This window comes from Hemiscyllium ocellatum, chromosome 39 (genome assembly GCF_020745735.1).
Source record: "Hemiscyllium ocellatum isolate sHemOce1 chromosome 39, sHemOce1.pat.X.cur, whole genome shotgun sequence".
Classification (NCBI taxonomy): domain Eukaryota; kingdom Metazoa; phylum Chordata; class Chondrichthyes; order Orectolobiformes; family Hemiscylliidae; genus Hemiscyllium; species Hemiscyllium ocellatum.
Genome location: NC_083439.1, coordinates 40,987,189 through 41,009,714, shown reverse-complemented (window position 1 = coordinate 41,009,714; position 22,526 = coordinate 40,987,189).

Here is a 22,526-nt window from a genome sequence, read left to right as displayed (position 1 = left end):
TGGAAGAAACAAATTTCATTCATTCAAACTTTGTATCGAACTTCAATCAATGATTCATTGAATGAAAAGGTATTCGTTGATGCAATGAAACTAACGTAAATCATTTATTTAGTGAATCCAACTGCATTCACTCAATGAATCAAACTGCACTCATTCATTCTATGAAACACACTGCATGTGCTAATCCAATGAGTCCAGCTTTTGCCATTCATTCGATTAAACAAACTGCTCGCATTCATTCAATGAAAGAGACTGCAAGGAATAATTCTTTGAGTTGACCGTCTCTCATTCATTCAATGAAACAAACTGCAAATGCTAATTCAATGAGTCGAGCTCCTCTCATTCATTTAATGTCACGAGTTCAGCGCATTGACTCAACAAAAAAAATTTCACACGTTCGTTCAATGAAACAAACTGTACGTGCTAATTCAATGTGTGAAGCTTCTCTCATTTATGCAATGTCTCGAGCTTAACGCTTTAATTCAATTCAACAAACTGCATTCGTTCATTCATTGATTCAATCTTCAATTATGGATTCAAAAAATCAACCGCAATTCATTGATTCAATGAAACAAACTTAACTCATTCCTTAAGGAAATCCAACAGCATTCAATCACTCAATGAATCAAAGATCAGACATTCGTTCAATGAAAAACACTAAGCATGCTAATCCAATTTTTCCAGATCTTGCTGAATTCAAAGAACGAAACTGCACACTTTCATTCAGTGCAACAAACTGCATGCATCCATTCAATGATAGAGAATGAATGGGTGAGTGGAATGAGTAGAGTTTCTCTCATTTATTCCATTTCTCGAGCGTAACCCTTTCATTCAAGGAAGCAAACGACATTCATTCAAACGTTGCATAAAATTTCAGACATTGATTCAATGAATCAAACCTTATTCGTTGATTCAAGGAAACCAACTTTACTCTTTTACTTAGGGAATCAAACTGCATTCATTCATTCAGTGAAACTCACTGCATGTGTTAAATCAAAGAATAGAGCATCTGCTTTCATTCAATGCAACGAGCTAAACGCATTCATTCAATGAAACAAACTGCATGCATTCATTCAATGAAACAGGCTGCATCTGTTAATTCAATGAGTAGAGTTTCACTCATTCATTCAATGTGTCAAGCTTGAATCATTCGTTCAATGAAACAAGCAGAACGTGTTAATTCAATGAGTAGAGCTTTCTTTCATTAAATCATGCTTCGAGCTAAATGCATTTTTTCAATCAAACAAACTGCATACATTCATTCAATCAAACAGAATGCACGGGTTAGTGCAATGAGTAGAGTTTCTCTCATTTATTCCATTTCTCGAGCGTAACCCTTTCATTCAAGGAAACAAACGACATTCATTCAAACATTGAATAAAACTTCAACCATTGAGTCAATGAATCAAACCTTATTCTTTGATTCATTGAAACCAACTTTACTCATTTACTTAGTGAATCAAACTGCATTCATTCATTGAAGGAAACGGACTGCACGTGTTAATTCAAAGTGGAGAACTTCTGCATTTCATTCAGTGCTACCAGCTAAACTCATTCGTTCGACGAAGATAACTGCACGTGTTACTTCAATGTGTTGATCTTCTTTCAATCATTCAATGCAACGAGCTTAAGGCATGGATTAAAAGAAACAGACTGCATTTACTCATTCAATGAAACTGACTGACCGTGTTAATTCAATGAGTGGAGCTTTTGCCATTATTTCAAGAAACAAATTTCATTCATTCAAACTTTGTATCGAACTTCAATCAATGATTCATTGAATGAAAAGGTATTCGTTGATGCAATGAAACTAACGTAAATCATTTATTTAGTGAATCCAACTGCATTCACTCAATGAATCAAACTGCACTCATTCATTCTATGAAACACACTGCATGTGCTAATCCAATGAGTCCAGCTTTTGCCATTCATTCGATTAAACAAACTGCTCGCATTCATTCAATGAAAGAGACTGCAAGGAATAATTCTTTGAGTTGACCTTCTCTCATTCATTCAATCAAACAAACTGCAAGGGCTAATTCAATGAGTCGAGCTCCTCTCATTCATCAGGCCCAGGAGGGCCTATTTTCATCCTCTCCAATATTCCCAGAACCTCTTCCCTGCATATTTACAGGCCATCCATTCTAATCATTTGTGACTCCATATTCACATCAGCAACAGTGTCCTGTTCCTGATTGAATACTGACGAAAAGTATTGATTTAGTGTCTCTCCAATCTCCTCCGCCTCCACACACAACTTCCCACTACTATCCTTGACTGGACCGATACCTACACTAGTCACCCTTTTATTCCTGACATACCTATAGAAAGCCTTTGGGTTTTCCCTAATCCTACCAGCTAAAGACTTTTCATGTCCCCTTCTCGCATCTCTTAGCTCTCTCTTTAGATCCTTCCTGGCTACCTCTATCGCCCCAACTGAACCTTCACGCCTCATCTTTACATATGCCGCCTTCTTCGCTTTCACAAGGGATTCCAATTCCTTACTAAACCACGGCTGCCTCACAAGGCCCTTTACACCATGCCTGACTGGTACATACTTATTGAGGACACGTAGTAGCTGCTCCTTGAACAATCCCCACATCTCATTAGTGTTCTTCTCTTGAAGCCTGTTTTTCCAATCCACCCATCCTAAATCATGCCTCACTGCATCATAATTTCCCTGCCCCCAGCTATAACTCTTGCCCTGCGGCGCACACTTATCCCTCTCCATCACTAAAGTAAAAGTCACCGAGTTGTGGTCACTGTCCCCGAAGTGCCACCTACCTCCCAGTCTAACACCTGGCCTGGTTCATTACCGAGATCCAAATCCAGTATAGCCTCACCTCTTGTTGGCCTGTCGACATATTGTGTCAGGAAACCCTCCTGCACACATTGGACAAACACCGACCCATCTAATGAACTCGAGCAATAGCTCTCCCAGTCAATATCTGGGAAGAAACAAATTTCATTCATTCAAACTTTGTATCGAACTTCAATCAATGATTCATTGAATGAAAAGGTATTCGTTGATGCAATGAAACTAACGTAAATCATTTATTTAGTGAATCCAACTGCATTCACTCAATGAATCAAACTGCACTCATTCATTCTATGAAACACACTGCATGTGCTAATCCAATGAGTCCAGCTTTTGCCATTCATTCGATTAAACAAACTGCTCGCATTCATTCAATGAAAGAGACTGCAAGGAATAATTCTTTGAGTTGACCGTCTCTCATTCATTCAATGAAACAAACTGCAAATGCTAATTCAATGAGTCGAGCTCCTCTCATTCATTTAATGTCACGAGTTCAGCGCATTGACTCAACAAAAAAAAATTTCACACGTTCGTTCAATGAAACAAACTGTACGTGCTAATTCAATGTGTGAAGCTTCTCTCATTTATGCAATGTCTCGAGCTTAACGCTTTAATTCAATTCAACAAACTGCATTCGTTCATTCATTGATTCAATCTTCAATTATGGATTCAAAAAATCAACCGCAATTCATTGATTCAATGAAACAAACTTAACTCATTCCTTAAGGAAATCCAACAGCATTCAATCACTCAATGAATCAAAGATCAGACATTCGTTCAATGAAAAACACTAAGCATGCTAATCCAATTTTTCCAGATCTTGCTGAATTCAAAGAACGAAACTGCACACTTTCATTCAGTGCAACAAACTGCATGCATCCATTCAATGATAGAGAATGAATGGGTGAGTGGAATGAGTAGAGTTTCTCTCATTTATTCCATTTCTCGAGCGTAACCCTTTCATTCAAGGAAGCAAACGACATTCATTCAAACGTTGCATAAAATTTCAGACATTGATTCAATGAATCAAACCTTATTCGTTGATTCAAGGAAACCAACTTTACTCTTTTACTTAGGGAATCAAACTGCATTCATTCATTCAGTGAAACTCACTGCATGTGTTAAATCAAAGAATAGAGCATCTGCTTTCATTCAATGCAACGAGCTAAACGCATTCATTCAATGAAACAAACTGCATGCATTCATTCAATGAAACAGGCTGCATCTGTTAATTCAATGAGTAGAGTTTCACTCATTCATTCAATGTGTCAAGCTTGAATCATTCGTTCAATGAAACAAGCAGAACGTGTTAATTCAATGAGTAGAGCTTTCTTTCATTAAATCATGCTTCGAGCTAAATGCATTTTTTCAATCAAACAAACTGCATACATTCATTCAATCAAACAGAATGCACGGGTTAGTGCAATGAGTAGAGTTTCTCTCATTTATTCCATTTCTCGAGCGTAACCCTTTCATTCAAGGAAACAAACGACATTCATTCAAACATTGAATAAAACTTCAACCATTGAGTCAATGAATCAAACCTTATTCTTTGATTCATTGAAACCAACTTTACTCATTTACTTAGTGAATCAAACTGCATTCATTCATTGAAGGAAACGGACTGCACGTGTTAATTCAAAGTGGAGAACTTCTGCATTTCATTCAGTGCTACCAGCTAAACTCATTCGTTCGACGAAGATAACTGCACGTGTTACTTCAATGTGTTGATCTTCTTTCAATCATTCAATGCAACGAGCTTAAGGCATGGATTAAAAGAAACAGACTGCATTTACTCATTCAATGAAACTGACTGACCGTGTTAATTCAATGAGTGGAGCTTTTGCCATTATTTCAAGAAACAAATTTCATTCATTCAAACTTTGTATCGAACTTCAATCAATGATTCATTGAATGAAAAGGTATTCGTTGATGCAATGAAACTAACGTAAATCATTTATTTAGTGAATCCAACTGCATTCACTCAATGAATCAAACTGCACTCATTCATTCTATGAAACACGCTGCATGTGCTAATCCAATGAGTCCAGCTTTTGCCATTCATTCGATTAAACAAACTGCTCGCATTCATTCAATGAAAGAGACTGCAAGGAATAATTCTTTGAGTTGACCTTCTCTCATTCATTCAATCAAACAAACTGCAAGGGCTAATTCAATGAGTCGAGCTCCTCTCATTCATCAGGCCCAGGAGGGCCTATTTTCATCCTCTCCAATATTCCCAGAACCTCTTCCCTGCATATTTACAGGCCATCCATTCTAATCATTTGTGACTCCATATTCACATCAGCAACAGTGTCCTGTTCCTGATTGAATACTGACGAAAAGTATTGATTTAGTGTCTCTCCAATCTCCTCCGCCTCCACACACAACTTCCCACTACTATCCTTGACTGGACCGATACCTACACTAGTCATCCTTTTATTCCTGACATACCTATAGAAAGCCTTTGGGTTTTCCCTAATCCTACCAGCTAAAGACTTTTCATGTCCCCTTCTCGCATCTCTTAGCTCTCTCTTTAGATCCTTCCTGGCTACCTCTATCGCCCCAACTGAACCTTCACGCCTCATCTTTACATATGCCGCCTTCTTCGCTTTCACAAGGGATTCCAATTCCTTACTAAACCACGGCTGCCTCACAAGGCCCTTTACACCATGCCTGACTGGTACATACTTATTGAGGACACGTAGTAGCTGCTCCTTGAACAATCCCCACATCTCATTAGTGTTCTTCTCTTGAAGCCTGTTTTTCCAATCCACCCATCCTAAATCATGCCTCACTGCATCATAATTTCCCTGCCCCCAGCTATAACTCTTGCCCTGCGGCGCACACTTATCCCTCTCCATCACTAAAGTAAAAGTCACCGAGTTGTGGTCACTGTCCCGAAGTGCTCACCTACCTCCCAGTCTAACACCTGGCCTGGTTGATTACCGAGATCCAAATCCAGTATAGCCTCACCTCTTGTTGGCCTGTCGACATATTGTGTCAGGAAACCCTCCTGCACACATTGGACAAACACCGACCCATCTAATGAACTCGAGCAATAGCTCTCCCAGTCAATATCTGGGAAGAAACAAATTTCATTCATTCAAACTTTGTATCGAACTTCAATCAATGATTCATTGAATGAAAAGGTATTCGTTGATGCAATGAAACTAACGTAAATCATTTATTTAGTGAATCCAACTGCATTCACTCAATGAATCAAACTGCACTCATTCATTCTATGAAACACACTGCATGTGCTAATCCAATGAGTCCAGCTTTTGCCATTCATTCGATTAAACAAACTGCTCGCATTCATTCAATGAAAGAGACTGCAAGGAATAATTCTTTGAGTTGACCGTCTCTCATTCATTCAATGAAACAAACTGCAAATGCTAATTCAATGAGTCGAGCTCCTCTCATTCATTTAATGTCACGAGTTCAGCGCATTGACTCAACAAAAAAAATTTCACACGTTCGTTCAATGAAACAAACTGTACGTGCTAATTCAATGTGTGAAGCTTCTCTCATTTATGCAATGTCTCGAGCTTAACGCTTTAATTCAATTCAACAAACTGCATTCGTTCATTCATTGATTCAATCTTCAATTATGGATTCAAAAAATCAACCGCAATTCATTGATTCAATGAAACAAACTTAACTCATTCCTTAAGGAAATCCAACAGCATTCAATCACTCAATGAATCAAAGATCAGACATTCGTTCAATGAAAAACACTAAGCATGCTAATCCAATTTTTCCAGATCTTGCTGAATTCAAAGAACGAAACTGCACACTTTCATTCAGTGCAACAAACTGCATGCATCCATTCAATGATAGAGAATGAATGGGTGAGTGGAATGAGTAGAGTTTCTCTCATTTATTCCATTTCTCGAGCGTAACCCTTTCATTCAAGGAAGCAAACGACATTCATTCAAACGTTGCATAAAATTTCAGACATTGATTCAATGAATCAAACCTTATTCGTTGATTCAAGGAAACCAACTTTACTCTTTTACTTAGGGAATCAAACTGCATTCATTCATTCAGTGAAACTCACTGCATGTGTTAAATCAAAGAATAGAGCATCTGCTTTCATTCAATGCAACGAGCTAAACGCATTCATTCAATGAAACAAACTGCATGCATTCATTCAATGAAACAGGCTGCATCTGTTAATTCAATGAGTAGAGTTTCACTCATTCATTCAATGTGTCAAGCTTGAATCATTCGTTCAATGAAACAAGCAGAACGTGTTAATTCAATGAGTAGAGCTTTCTTTCATTAAATCATGCTTCGAGCTAAATGCATTTTTTCAATCAAACAAACTGCATACATTCATTCAATCAAACAGAATGCACGGGTTAGTGCAATGAGTAGAGTTTCTCTCATTTATTCCATTTCTCGAGCGTAACCCTTTCATTCAAGGAAACAAACGACATTCATTCAAACATTGAATAAAACTTCAACCATTGAGTCAATGAATCAAACCTTATTCTTTGATTCATTGAAACCAACTTTACTCATTTACTTAGTGAATCAAACTGCATTCATTCATTGAAGGAAACGGACTGCACGTGTTAATTCAAAGTGGAGAACTTCTGCATTTCATTCAGTGCTACCAGCTAAACTCATTCGTTCGACGAAGATAACTGCACGTGTTACTTCAATGTGTTGATCTTCTTTCAATCATTCAATGCAACGAGCTTAAGGCATGGATTAAAAGAAACAGACTGCATTTACTCATTCAATGAAACTGACTGACCGTGTTAATTCAATGAGTGGAGCTTTTGCCATTATTTCAAGAAACAAATTTCATTCATTCAAACTTTGTATCGAACTTCAATCAATGATTCATTGAATGAAAAGGTATTCGTTGATGCAATGAAACTAACGTAAATCATTTATTTAGTGAATCCAACTGCATTCACTCAATGAATCAAACTGCACTCATTCATTCTATGAAACACGCTGCATGTGCTAATCCAATGAGTCCAGCTTTTGCCATTCATTCGATTAAACAAACTGCTCGCATTCATTCAATGAAAGACACTGCAAGGAATAATTCTTTGAGTTGACCTTCTCTCATTCATTCAATCAAACAAACTGCAAGGGCTAATTCAATGAGTCGAGCTCCTCTCATTCATCAGGCCCAGGAGGGCCTATTTTCATCCTCTCCAATATTCCCAGAACCTCTTCCCTGCATATTTACAGGCCATCCATTCTAATCATTTGTGACTCCATATTCACATCAGCAACAGTGTCCTGTTCCTGATTGAATACTGACGAAAAGTATTGATTTAGTGTCTCTCCAATCTCCTCCGCCTCCACACACAACTTCCCACTACTATCCTTGACTGGACCGATACCTACACTAGTCATCCTTTTATTCCTGACATACCTATAGAAAGCCTTTGGGTTTTCCCTAATCCTACCAGCTAAAGACTTTTCATGTCCCCTTCTCGCATCTCTTAGCTCTCTCTTTAGATCCTTCCTGGCTACCTCTATCGCCCCAACTGAACCTTCACGCCTCATCTTTACATATGCCGCCTTCTTCGCTTTCACAAGGGATTCCAATTCCTTACTAAACCACGGCTGCCTCACAAGGCCCTTTACACCATGCCTGACTGGTACATACTTATTGAGGACACGTAGTAGCTGCTCCTTGAACAATCCCCACATCTCATTAGTGTTCTTCTCTTGAAGCCTGTTTTTCCAATCCACCCATCCTAAATCATGCCTCACTGCATCATAATTCCCTGCCCCCAGCTATAACTCTTGCCCTGCGGCGCACACTTATCCCTCTCCATCACTAAAGTAAAAGTCACCGAGTTGTGGTCACTGTCCCGAAGTGCTCACCTACCTCCCAGTCTAACACCTGGCCTGGTTGATTACCGAGATCCAAATCCAGTATAGCCTCACCTCTTGTTGGCCTGTCGACATATTGTGTCAGGAAACCCTCCTGCACACATTGGACAAACACCGACCCATCTAATGAACTCGAGCAATAGCTCTCCCAGTCAATATCTGGGAAGAAACAAATTTCATTCATTCAAACTTTGTATCGAACTTCAATCAATGATTCATTGAATGAAAAGGTATTCGTTGATGCAATGAAACTAACGTAAATCATTTATTTAGTGAATCCAACTGCATTCACTCAATGAATCAAACTGCACTCATTCATTCTATGAAACACACTGCATGTGCTAATCCAATGAGTCCAGCTTTTGCCATTCATTCGATTAAACAAACTGCTCGCATTCATTCAATGAAAGAGACTGCAAGGAATAATTCTTTGAGTTGACCGTCTCTCATTCATTCAATGAAACAAACTGCAAATGCTAATTCAATGAGTCGAGCTCCTCTCATTCATTTAATGTCACGAGTTCAGCGCATTGACTCAACAAAAAAAAATTTCACACGTTCGTTCAATGAAACAAACTGTACGTGCTAATTCAATGTGTGAAGCTTCTCTCATTTATGCAATGTCTCGAGCTTAACGCTTTAATTCAATTCAACAAACTGCATTCGTTCATTCATTGATTCAATCTTCAATTATGGATTCAAAAATCAACCGCAATTCATTGATTCAATGAAACAAACTTAACTCATTCCTTAAGGAAATCCAACAGCATTCAATCACTCAATGAATCAAAGATCAGACATTCGTTCAATGAAAAACACTAAGCATGCTAATCCAATTTTTCCAGATCTTGCTGAATTCAAAGAACGAAACTGCACACTTTCATTCAGTGCAACAAACTGCATGCATCCATTCAATGATAGAGAATGAATGGGTGAGTGGAATGAGTAGAGTTTCTCTCATTTATTCCATTTCTCGAGCGTAACCCTTTCATTCAAGGAAGCAAACGACATTCATTCAAACGTTGCATAAAATTTCAGACATTGATTCAATGAATCAAACCTTATTCGTTGATTCAAGGAAACCAACTTTACTCTTTTACTTAGGGAATCAAACTGCATTCATTCATTCAGTGAAACTCACTGCATGTGTTAAATCAAAGAATAGAGCATCTGCTTTCATTCAATGCAACGAGCTAAACGCATTCATTCAATGAAACAAACTGCATGCATTCATTCAATGAAACAGGCTGCATCTGTTAATTCAATGAGTAGAGTTTCACTCATTCATTCAATGTGTCAAGCTTGAATCATTCGTTCAATGAAACAAGCAGAACGTGTTAATTCAATGAGTAGAGCTTTCTTTCATTAAATCATGCTTCGAGCTAAATGCATTTTTTCAATCAAACAAACTGCATACATTCATTCAATCAAACAGAATGCACGGGTTAGTGCAATGAGTAGAGTTTCTCTCATTTATTCCATTTCTCGAGCGTAACCCTTTCATTCAAGGAAACAAACGACATTCATTCAAACATTGAATAAAACTTCAACCATTGAGTCAATGAATCAAACCTTATTCTTTGATTCATTGAAACCAACTTTACTCATTTACTTAGTGAATCAAACTGCATTCATTCATTGAAGGAAACGGACTGCACGTGTTAATTCAAAGTGGAGAACTTCTGCATTTCATTCAGTGCTACCAGCTAAACTCATTCGTTCGACGAAGATAACTGCACGTGTTACTTCAATGTGTTGATCTTCTTTCAATCATTCAATGCAACGAGCTTAAGGCATGGATTAAAAGAAACAGACTGCATTTACTCATTCAATGAAACTGACTGACCGTGTTAATTCAATGAGTGGAGCTTTTGCCATTACTTCAAGAAACAAATTTCATTCATTCAAACTTTGTATCGAACTTCAATCAATGATTCATTGAATGAAAAGGTATTCGTTGATGCAATGAAACTAACGTAAATCATTTATTTAGTGAATCCAACTGCATTCACTCAATGAATCAAACTGCACTCATTCATTCTATGAAACACACTGCATGTGCTAATCCAATGAGTCCAGCTTTTGCCATTCATTCGATTAAACAAACTGCTCGCATTCATTCAATGAAAGAGACTGCAAGGAATAATTCTTTGAGTTGACCTTCTCTCATTCATTCAATCAAACAAACTGCAAGGGCTAATTCAATGAGTCGAGCTCCTCTCATTCATCAGGCCCAGGAGGGCCTATTTTCATCCTCTCCAATATTCCCAGAACCTCTTCCCTGCATATTTACAGGCCATCCATTCTAATCATTTGTGACTCCATATTCACATCAGCAACAGTGTCCTGTTCCTGATTGAATACTGACGAAAAGTATTGATTTAGTGTCTCTCCAATCTCCTCCGCCTCCACACACAACTTCCCACTACTATCCTTGACTGGACCGATACCTACACTAGTCATCCTTTTATTCCTGACATACCTATAGAAAGCCTTTGGGTTTTCCCTAATCCTACCAGCTAAAGACTTTTCATGTCCCCTTCTCGCATCTCTTAGCTCTCTCTTTAGATCCTTCCTGGCTACCTCTATCGCCCCAACTGAACCTTCACGCCTCATCTTTACATATGCCGCCTTCTTCGCTTTCACAAGGGATTCCAATTCCTTACTAAACCACGGCTGCCTCACAAGGCCCTTTACACCATGCCTGACTGGTACATACTTATTGAGGACACGTAGTAGCTGCTCCTTGAACAATCCCCACATCTCATTAGTGTTCTTCTCTTGAAGCCTGTTTTTCCAATCCACCCATCCTAAATCATGCCTCACTGCATCATATTTCCCTGCCCCCAGCTATAACTCTTGCCCTGCGGCGCACACTTATCCCTCTCCATCACTAAAGTAAAAGTCACCGAGTTGTGGTCACTGTCCCGAAGTGCTCACCTACCTCCCAGTCTAACACCTGGCCTGGTTGATTACCGAGATCCAAATCCAGTATAGCCTCACCTCTTGTTGGCCTGTCGACATATTGTGTCAGGAAACCCTCCTGCACACATTGGACAAACACCGACCCATCTAATGAACTCGAGCAATAGCTCTCCCAGTCAATATCTGGGAAGAAACAAATTTCATTCATTCAAACTTTGTATCGAACTTCAATCAATGATTCATTGAATGAAAAGGTATTCGTTGATGCAATGAAACTAACGTAAATCATTTATTTAGTGAATCCAACTGCATTCACTCAATGAATCAAACTGCACTCATTCATTCTATGAAACACATTGCATGTGCTAATCCAATGAGTCCAGCTTTTGCCATTCATTCGATTAAACAAACTGCTCGCATTCATTCAATGAAAGAGATTGCAAGGAATAATTCTTTGAGTTGACCGTCTCTCATTCATTCAATGAAACAAACTGCAAATGCTAATTCAATGAGTCGAGCTCCTCTCATTCATTTAATGTCACGAGTTCAGCGCATTGACTCAACAAAAAAAAATTCACACGTTCGTTCAATGAAACAAACTGTACGTGCTAATTCAATGTGTGAAGCTTCTCTCATTTATGCAATGTCTCGAGCTTAACGCTTTAATTCAATTCAACAAACTGCATTCGTTCATTCATTGATTCAATCTTCAATTATGGATTCAAAAAATCAACCGCAATTCATTGATTCAATGAAACAAACTTAACTCATTCCTTAAGGAAATCCAACAGCATTCAATCACTCAATGAATCAAAGATCAGACATTCGTTCAATGAAAAACACTAAGCATGCTAATCCAATTTTTCCAGATCTTGCTGAATTCAAAGAACGAAACTGCACACTTTCATTCAGTGCAACAAACTGCATGCATCCATTCAATGATAGAGAATGAATGGGTGAGTGGAATGAGTAGAGTTTCTCTCATTTATTCCATTTCTCGAGCGTAACCCTTTCATTCAAGGAAGCAAACGACATTCATTCAAACGTTGCATAAAATTTCAGACATTGATTCAATGAATCAAACCTTATTCGTTGATTCAAGGAAACCAACTTTACTCTTTTACTTAGGGAATCAAACTGCATTCATTCATTCAGTGAAACTCACTGCATGTGTTAAATCAAAGAATAGAGCATCTGCTTTCATTCAATGCAACGAGCTAAACGCATTCATTCAATGAAACAAACTGCATGCATTCATTCAATGAAACAGGCTGCATCTGTTAATTCAATGAGTAGAGTTTCACTCATTCATTCAATGTGTCAAGCTTGAATCATTCGTTCAATGAAACAAGCAGAACGTGTTAATTCAATGAGTAGAGCTTTCTTTCATTAAATCATGCTTCGAGCTAAATGCATTTTTTCAATCAAACAAACTGCATACATTCATTCAATCAAACAGAATGCACGGGTTAGTGCAATGAGTAGAGTTTCTCTCATTTATTCCATTTCTCGAGCGTAACCCTTTCATTCAAGGAAACAAACGACATTCATTCAAACATTGAATAAAACTTCAACCATTGAGTCAATGAATCAAACCTTATTCTTTGATTCATTGAAACCAACTTTACTCATTTACTTAGTGAATCAAACTGCATTCATTCATTGAAGGAAACGGACTGCACGTGTTAATTCAAAGTGGAGAACTTCTGCATTTCATTCAGTGCTACCAGCTAAACTCATTCGTTCGACGAAGATAACTGCACGTGTTACTTCAATGTGTTGATCTTCTTTCAATCATTCAATGCAACGAGCTTAAGGCATGGATTAAAAGAAACAGACTGCATTTACTCATTCAATGAAACTGACTGACCGTGTTAATTCAATGAGTGGAGCTTTTGCCATTACTTCAAGAAACAAATTTCATTCATTCAAACTTTGTATCGAACTTCAATCAATGATTCATTGAATGAAAAGGTATTCGTTGATGCAATGAAACTAACGTAAATCATTTATTTAGTGAATCCAACTGCATTCACTCAATGAATCAAACTGCACTCATTCATTCTATGAAACACACTGCATGTGCTAATCCAATGAGTCCAGCTTTTGCCATTCATTCGATTAAACAAACTGCTCGCATTCATTCAATGAAAGAGACTGCAAGGAATAATTCTTTGAGTTGACCTTCTCTCATTCATTCAATCAAACAAACTGCAAGGGCTAATTCAATGAGTCGAGCTCCTCTCATTCATCAGGCCCAGGAGGGCCTATTTTCATCCTCTCCAATATTCCCAGAACCTCTTCCCTGCATATTTACAGGCCATCCATTCTAATCATTTGTGACTCCATATTCACATCAGCAACAGTGTCCTGTTCCTGATTGAATACTGACGAAAAGTATTGATTTAGTGTCTCTCCAATCTCCTCCGCCTCCACACACAACTTCCCACTACTATCCTTGACTGGACCGATACCTACACTAGTCATCCTTTTATTCCTGACATACCTATAGAAAGCCTTTGGGTTTTCCCTAATCCTACCAGCTAAAGACTTTTCATGTCCCCTTCTCGCATCTCTTAGCTCTCTCTTTAGATCCTTCCTGGCTACCTCTATCGCCCCAACTGAACCTTCACGCCTCATCTTTACATATGCCGCCTTCTTCGCTTTCACAAGGGATTCCAATTCCTTACTAAACCACGGCTGCCTCACAAGGCCCTTTACACCATGCCTGACTGGTACATACTTATTGAGGACACGTAGTAGCTGCTCCTTGAACAATCCCACATCTCATTAGTGTTCTTCTCTTGAAGCCTGTTTTTCCAATCCACCCATCCTAAATCATGCCTCACTGCATCATAATTTCCCTGCCCCCAGCTATAACTCTTGCCCTGCGGCGCACACTTATCCCTCTCCATCACTAAAGTAAAAGTCACCGAGTTGTGGTCACTGTCCCCGAAGTGCTCACCTACCTCCCAGTCTAACACCTGGCCTGGTTCATTACCGAGATCCAAATCCAGTATAGCCTCACCTCTTGTTGGCCTGTCGACATATTGTGTCAGGAAACCCCCTGCACACATTGGACAAACACCGACCCATCTAATGAACTCGAGCAATAGCTCTCCCAGTCAATATCTGGGAAGAAACAAATTTCATTCATTCAAACTTTGTATCGAACTTCAATCAATGATTCATTGAATGAAAAGGTATTCGTTGATGCAATGAAACTAACGTAAATCATTTATTTAGTGAATCCAACTGCATTCACTCAATGAATCAAACTGCACTCATTCATTCTATGAAACACATTGCATGTGCTAATCCAATGAGTCCAGCTTTTGCCATTCATTCGATTAAACAAACTGCTCGCATTCATTCAATGAAAGAGATTGCAAGGAATAATTCTTTGAGTTGACCGTCTCTCATTCATTCAATGAAACAAACTGCAAATGCTAATTCAATGAGTCGAGCTCCTCTCATTCATTTAATGTCACGAGTTCAGCGCATTGACTCAACAAAAAAAAATTTCACACGTTCGTTCAATGAAACAAACTGTACGTGCTAATTCAATGTGTGAAGCTTCTCTCATTTATGCAATGTCTCGAGCTTAACGCTTTAATTCAATTCAACAAACTGCATTCGTTCATTCATTGATTCAATCTTCAATTATGGATTCAAAAAATCAACCGCAATTCATTGATTCAATGAAACAAACTTAACTCATTCCTTAAGGAAATCCAACAGCATTCAATCACTCAATGAATCAAAGATCAGACATTCGTTCAATGAAAAACACTAAGCATGCTAATCCAATTTTTCCAGATCTTGCTGAATTCAAAGAACGAAACTGCACACTTTCATTCAGTGCAACAAACTGCATGCATCCATTCAATGATAGAGAATGAATGGGTGAGTGGAATGAGTAGAGTTTCTCTCATTTATTCCATTTCTCGAGCGTAACCCTTTCATTCAAGGAAGCAAACGACATTCATTCAAACGTTGCATAAAATTTCAGACATTGATTCAATGAATCAAACCTTATTCGTTGATTCAAGGAAACCAACTTTACTCTTTTACTTAGGGAATCAAACTGCATTCATTCATTCAGTGAAACTCACTGCATGTGTTAAATCAAAGAATAGAGCATCTGCTTTCATTCAATGCAACGAGCTAAACGCATTCATTCAATGAAACAAACTGCATGCATTCATTCAATGAAACAGGCTGCATCTGTTAATTCAATGAGTAGAGTTTCACTCATTCATTCAATGTGTCAAGCTTGAATCATTCGTTCAATGAAACAAGCAGAACGTGTTAATTCAATGAGTAGAGCTTTCTTTCATTAAATCATGCTTCGAGCTAAATGCATTTTTTCAATCAAACAAACTGCATACATTCATTCAATCAAACAGAATGCACGGGTTAGTGCAATGAGTAGAGTTTCTCTCATTTATTCCATTTCTCGAGCGTAACCCTTTCATTCAAGGAAACAAACGACATTCATTCAAACATTGAATAAAACTTCAACCATTGAGTCAATGAATCAAACCTTATTCTTTGATTCATTGAAACCAACTTTACTCATTTACTTAGTGAATCAAACTGCATTCATTCATTGAAGGAAACGGACTGCACGTGTTAATTCAAAGTGGAGAACTTCTGCATTTCATTCAGTGCTACCAGCTAAACTCATTCGTTCGACGAAGATAACTGCACGTGTTACTTCAATGTGTTGATCTTCTTTCAATCATTCAATGCAACGAGCTTAAGGCATGGATTAAAAGAAACAGACTGCATTTACTCATTCAATGAAACTGACTGACCGTGTTAATTCAATGAGTGGAGCTTTTGCCATTACTTCAAGAAACAAATTTCATTCTTTCAAACTTTGTATCGAACTTCAATCAATGATTCATTGAATGAAAAGGTATTCGTTGATGCAATGAAACTAACGTAAATCATTTATTTAGTGAATCCAACTGCATTCACTCAATGAATCAAACTGCACTCATTCATTCTATGAAACACACTGCATGTGCTAATCCAATGAGTCCAGCTTTTGCCATTCATTCGATTAAACAAACTGCTCGCATTCATTCAATGAAAGAGACTGCAAGGAATAATTCTTTGAGTTGACCTTCTCTCATTCATTCAATCAAACAAACTGCAAGGGCTAATTCAATGAGTCGAGCTCCTCTCATTCATCAGGCCCAGGAGGGCCTATTTTCATCCTCTCCAATATTCCCAGAACCTCTTCCCTGCATATTTACAGGCCATCCATTCTAATCATTTGTGACTCCATATTCACATCAGCAAGAGTGTCCTGTTCCTGATTGAATACTGACGAAAAGTATTGATTTAGTGTCTCTCCAATCTCCTCCGCCTCCACACACAACTTCCCACTACTATCCTTGACTGGACCGATACCTACACTAGTCATCCTTTTATTCCTGACATACCTATAGAAAGCCTTTGGGTTTTCCCTAATCCTACCAGCTAAAGACTTTCATGTCCCCTTCTCGCATCTCTTAGCTCTCTCTTTAGATCCTTCCTGGCTACCTCTATCGCCCCAACTGAACCTTCACGCCTCATCTTTACATATGCCGCCTTCTTCGCTTTCACAAGGGATTCCAATTCCTTACTAAACCACGGCTGCCTCACAAGGCCCTTTACACCATGCCTGACTGGTACATACTTATTGAGGACACGTAGTAGCTGCTCCTTGAACAATCCCCACATCTCATTAGTGTTCTTCTCTTGAAGCCTGTTTTTCCAATCCACCCATCCTAAATCATGCCTCACTGCATCATAATTTCCCTGCCCCCAGCTATAACTCTTGCCCTGCGGCGCACACTTATCCCTCTCCATCACTAAAGTAAAAGTCACCGAGTTGTGGTCACTGTCCCCGAAGTGCTCACCTACCTCCCAGTCTAACACCTGGCCTGGTTGATTACCGAGATCCAAATCCAGTATAGCCTCACCTCTTGTTGGCCTGTCGACATATTGTGTCAGGAAACCCTCCTGCACACATTGGACAAACACCGACCCATCTAATGAACTCGAGCAATAGCTCTCCCAGTCAATATCTGGGAAGAAACAAATTTCATTCATTCAAACTTTGTATCGAACTTCAATCAATGATTCATTGAATGAAAAGGTATTCGTTGATGCAATGAAACTAACGTAAATCATTTATTTAGTGAATCCAACTGCATTCACTCAATGAATCAAACTGCACTCATTCATTCTATGAAACACATTGCATGTGCTAATCCAATGAGTCCAGCTTTTGCCATTCATTCGATTAAACAAACTGCTCGCATTCATTCAATGAAAGAGATTGCAAGGAATAATTCTTTGAGTTGACCGTCTCTCATTCATTCAATGAAACAAACTGCAAATGCTAATTCAATGAGTCGAGCTCCTCTCATTCATTTAATGTCACGAGTTCAGCGCATTGACTCAACAAAAAAAAATTCACACGTTCGTTCAATGAAACAAACTGTACGTGCTAATTCAATGTGTGAAGCTTCTCTCATTTATGCAATGTCTCGAGCTTAACGCTTTAATTCAATTCAACAAACTGCATTCGTTCATTCATTGATTCAATCTTCAATTATGGATTCAAAAAATCAACCGCAATTCATTGATTCAATGAAACAAACTTAACTCATTCCTTAAGGAAATCCAACAGCATTCAATCACTCAATGAATCAAAGATCAGACATTCGTTCAATGAAAAACACTAAGCATGCTAATCCAATTTTTCCAGATCTTGCTGAATTCAAAGAACGAAACTGCACACTTTCATTCAGTGCAACAAACTGCATGCATCCATTCAATGATAGAGAATGAATGGGTGAGTGGAATGAGTAGAGTTTCTCTCATTTATTCCATTTCTCGAGCGTAACCCTTTCATTCAAGGAAGCAAACGACATTCATTCAAACGTTGCATAAAATTTCAGACATTGATTCAATGAATCAAACCTTATTCGTTGATTCAAGGAAACCAACTTTACTCTTTTACTTAGGGAATCAAACTGCATTCATTCATTCAGTGAAACTCACTGCATGTGTTAAATCAAAGAATAGAGCATCTGCTTTCATTCAATGCAACGAGCTAAACGCATTCATTCAATGAAACAAACTGCATGCATTCATTCAATGAAACAGGCTGCATCTGTTAATTCAATGAGTAGAGTTTCACTCATTCATTCAATGTGTCAAGCTTGAATCATTCGTTCAATGAAACAAGCAGAACGTGTTAATTCAATGAGTAGAGCTTTCTTTCATTAAATCATGCTTCGAGCTAAATGCATTTTTTCAATCAAACAAACTGCATACATTCATTCAATCAAACAGAATGCACGGGTTAGTGCAATGAGTAGAGTTTCTCTCATTTATTCCATTTCTCGAGCGTAACCCTTTCATTCAAGGAAACAAACGACATTCATTCAAACATTGAATAAAACTTCAACCATTGAGTCAATGAATCAAACCTTATTCTTTGATTCATTGAAACCAACTTTACTCATTTACTTAGTGAATCAAACTGCATTCATTCATTGAAGGAAACGGACTGCACGTGTTAATTCAAAGTGGAGAACTTCTGCATTTCATTCAGTGCTACCAGCTAAACTCATTCGTTCGACGAAGATAACTGCACGTGTTACTTCAATGTGTTGATCTTCTTTCAATCATTCAATGCAACGAGCTTAAGGCATGGATTAAAAGAAACAGACTGCATTTACTCATTCAATGAAACTGACTGACCGTGTTAATTCAATGAGTGGAGCTTTTGCCATTATTTCAAGAAACAAATTTCATTCATTCAAACTTTGTATCGAACTTCAATCAATGATTCATTGAATGAAAAGGTATTCGTTGATGCAATGAAACTAACGTAAATCATTTATTTAGTGAATCCAACTGCATTCACTCAATGAATCAAACTGCACTCATTCATTCTATGAAACACACTGCATGTGCTAATCCAATGAGTCCAGCTTTTGCCATTCATTCGATTAAACAAACTGCTCGCATTCATTCAATGAAAGAGACTGCAAGGAATAATTCTTTGAGTTGACCTTCTCTCATTCATTCAATCAAACAAACTGCAAGGGCTAATTCAATGAGTCGAGCTCCTCTCATTCATCAGGCCCAGGAGGGCCTATTTTCATCCTCTCCAATATTCCCAGAACCTCTTCCCTGCATATTTACAGGCCATCCATTCTAATCATTTGTGACTCCATATTCACATCAGCAACAGTGTCCTGTTCCTGATTGAATACTGACGAAAAGTATTGATTTAGTGTCTCTCCAATCTCCTCCGCCTCCACACACAACTTCCCACTACTATCCTTGACTGGACCGATACCTACACTAGTCATCCTTTTATTCCTGACATACCTATAGAAAGCCTTTGGGTTTTCCCTAATCCTACCAGCTAAAGACTTTTCATGTCCCCTTCTCGCATCTCTTAGCTCTCTCTTTAGATCCTTCCTGGCTACCTCTATCGCCCCAACTGAACCTTCACGCCTCATCTTTACATATGCCGCCTTCTTCGCTTTCACAAGGGATTCCAATTCCTTACTAAACCACGGCTGCCTCACAAGGCCCTTTACACCATGCCTGACTGGTACATACTTATTGAGGACACGTAGTAGCTGCTCCTTGAACAATCCCCACATCTCATTAGTGTTCTTCTCTTGAAGCCTGTTTTTCCAATCCACCCATCCTAAATCATGCCTCACTGCATCATAATTTCCCTGCCCCCAGCTATAACTCTTGCCCTGCGGCGCACACTTATCCCTCTCCATCACTAAAGTAAAAGTCACCGAGTTGTGGTCACTGTCCCCGAAGTGCTCACCTACCTCCCAGTCTAACACCTGGCCTGGTTGATTACCGAGATCCAAATCCAGTATAGCCTCACCTCTTGTTGGCCTGTCGACATATTGTGTCAGGAAACCCTCCTGCACACATTGGACAAACACCGACCCATCTAATGAACTCGAGCAATAGCTCTCCCAGTCAATATCTGGGAAGAAACAAATTTCATTCATTCAAACTTTGTATCGAACTTCAATCAATGATTCATTGAATGAAAAGGTATTCGTTGATGCAATGAAACTAACGTAAATCATTTATTTAGTGAATCCAACTGCATTCACTCAATGAATCAAACTGCACTCATTCATTCTATGAAACACATTGCATGTGCTAATCCAATGAGTCCAGCTTTTGCCATTCATTCGATTAAACAAACTGCTCGCATTCATTCAATGAAAGAGATTGCAAGGAATAATTCTTTGAGTTGACCGTCTCTCATTCATTCAATGAAACAAACTGCAAATGCTAATTCAATGAGTCGAGCTCCTCTCATTCATTTAATGTCACGAGTTCAGCGCATTGACTCAACAAAAAAAATTTCACACGTTCGTTCAATAAAACAAACTGTACGTGCTAATTCAATGTGTGAAGCTTCTCTCATTTATGCAATGTCTCGAGCTTAACGCTTTAATTCAATTCAACAAACTGCATTCGTTCATTCATTGATTCAATCTTCAATTATGGATTCAAAAAATCAACCGCAATTCATTGATTCAATGAAACAAACTTAACTCATTCCTTAAGGAAATCCAACAGCATTCAATCACTCAATGAATCAAAGATCAGACATTCGTTCAATGAAAAACACTAAGCATGCTAATCCAATTTTTCCAGATCTTGCTGAATTCAAAGAACGAAACTGCACACTTTCATTCAGTGCAACAAACTGCATGCATCCATTCAATGATAGAGAATGAATGGGTGAGTGGAATGAGTAGAGTTTCTCTCATTTATTCCATTTCTCGAGCGTAACCCTTTCATTCAAGGAAGCAAACGACATTCATTCAAACGTTGCATAAAATTTCAGACATTGATTCAATGAATCAAACCTTATTCGTTGATTCAAGGAAACCAACTTTACTCTTTTACTTAGGGAATCAAACTGCATTCATTCATTCAGTGAAACTCACTGCATGTGTTAAATCAAAGAATAGAGCATCTGCTTTCATTCAATGCAACGAGCTAAACGCATTCATTCAATGAAACAAACTGCATGCATTCATTCAATGAAACAGGCTGCATCTGTTAATTCAATGAGTAGAGTTTCACTCATTCATTCAATGTGTCAAGCTTGAATCATTCGTTCAATGAAACAAGCAGAACGTGTTAATTCAATGAGTAGAGCTTTCTTTCATTAAATCATGCTTCGAGCTAAATGCATTTTTTCAATCAAACAAACTGCATACATTCATTCAATCAAACAGAATGCACGGGTTAGTGCAATGAGTAGAGTTTCTCTCATTTATTCCATTTCTCGAGCGTAACCCTTTCATTCAAGGAAACAAACGACATTCATTCAAACATTGAATAAAACTTCAACCATTGAGTCAATGAATCAAACCTTATTCTTTGATTCATTGAAACCAACTTTACTCATTTACTTAGTGAATCAAACTGCATTCATTCATTGAAGGAAACGGACTGCACGTGTTAATTCAAAGTGGAGAACTTCTGCATTTCATTCAGTGCTACCAGCTAAACTCATTCGTTCGACGAAGATAACTGCACGTGTTACTTCAATGTGTTGATCTTCTTTCAATCATTCAATGCAACGAGCTTAAGGCATGGATTAAAAGAAACAGACTGCATTTACTCATTCAATGAAACTGACTGACCGTGTTAATTCAATGAGTGGAGCTTTTGCCATTATTTCAAGAAACAAATTTCATTCATTCAAACTTTGTATCGAACTTCAATCAATGATTCATTGAATGAAAAGGTATTCGTTGATGCAATGAAACTAACGTAAATCATTTATTTAGTGAATCCAACTGCATTCACTCAATGAATCAAACTGCACTCATTC